This window comes from Carassius carassius, chromosome 35, assembly GCF_963082965.1.
Source record: "Carassius carassius chromosome 35, fCarCar2.1, whole genome shotgun sequence".
NCBI classification, from domain to species: domain Eukaryota; kingdom Metazoa; phylum Chordata; class Actinopteri; order Cypriniformes; family Cyprinidae; genus Carassius; species Carassius carassius.
In genome coordinates this window covers 27732898-27733433 of record NC_081789.1, presented here as the reverse complement: position 1 = coordinate 27733433, position 536 = coordinate 27732898, and positions in this window count along the sequence as shown.

Below are 536 nucleotides of genomic sequence, written 5' to 3'. Positions count from 1 at the left end.
ATCATCCTCAGCCACTTCATCTCCCATTCTACCTCAATTTACTCTCACACTCTCGTTTCCCCTCGCGCTGCTGCAGAGGAACTTGATGAAGAAATTATAGCTGAGATATTAAACTGTCTCTGGTGAACACTTGCATCTATTACCCACCAGGACTTACAAATCACACTGAAGGAGCTGGATGAAATAGGTGGCATTCTGCATTGCATTATCAGGAGATACTGACAATATGTGAAAAAAAGCTCAAAATTAAATGTGTCATTTAGTAACCATATTTAACTGTAGCCTATTTATTTATTTTAAGTCAGTGAGGAATGATGAAATCCCTTTGTGAAATAACACATCACATTTTTCTCATTAAATATAAATGTTGACTTCATCGCACATTCAATACATGTTTGGAGAAAGAACATATAAGAGCTGAAGTGAGAGCACAGTGCAGCTGTATTATAAAGTTTATTCTTTTTGACTTTGTTTTAATGCTGTTTTGTGTTCAACTGTTTTTTAACATTGACTATCACTGTATAGACTAATACAAT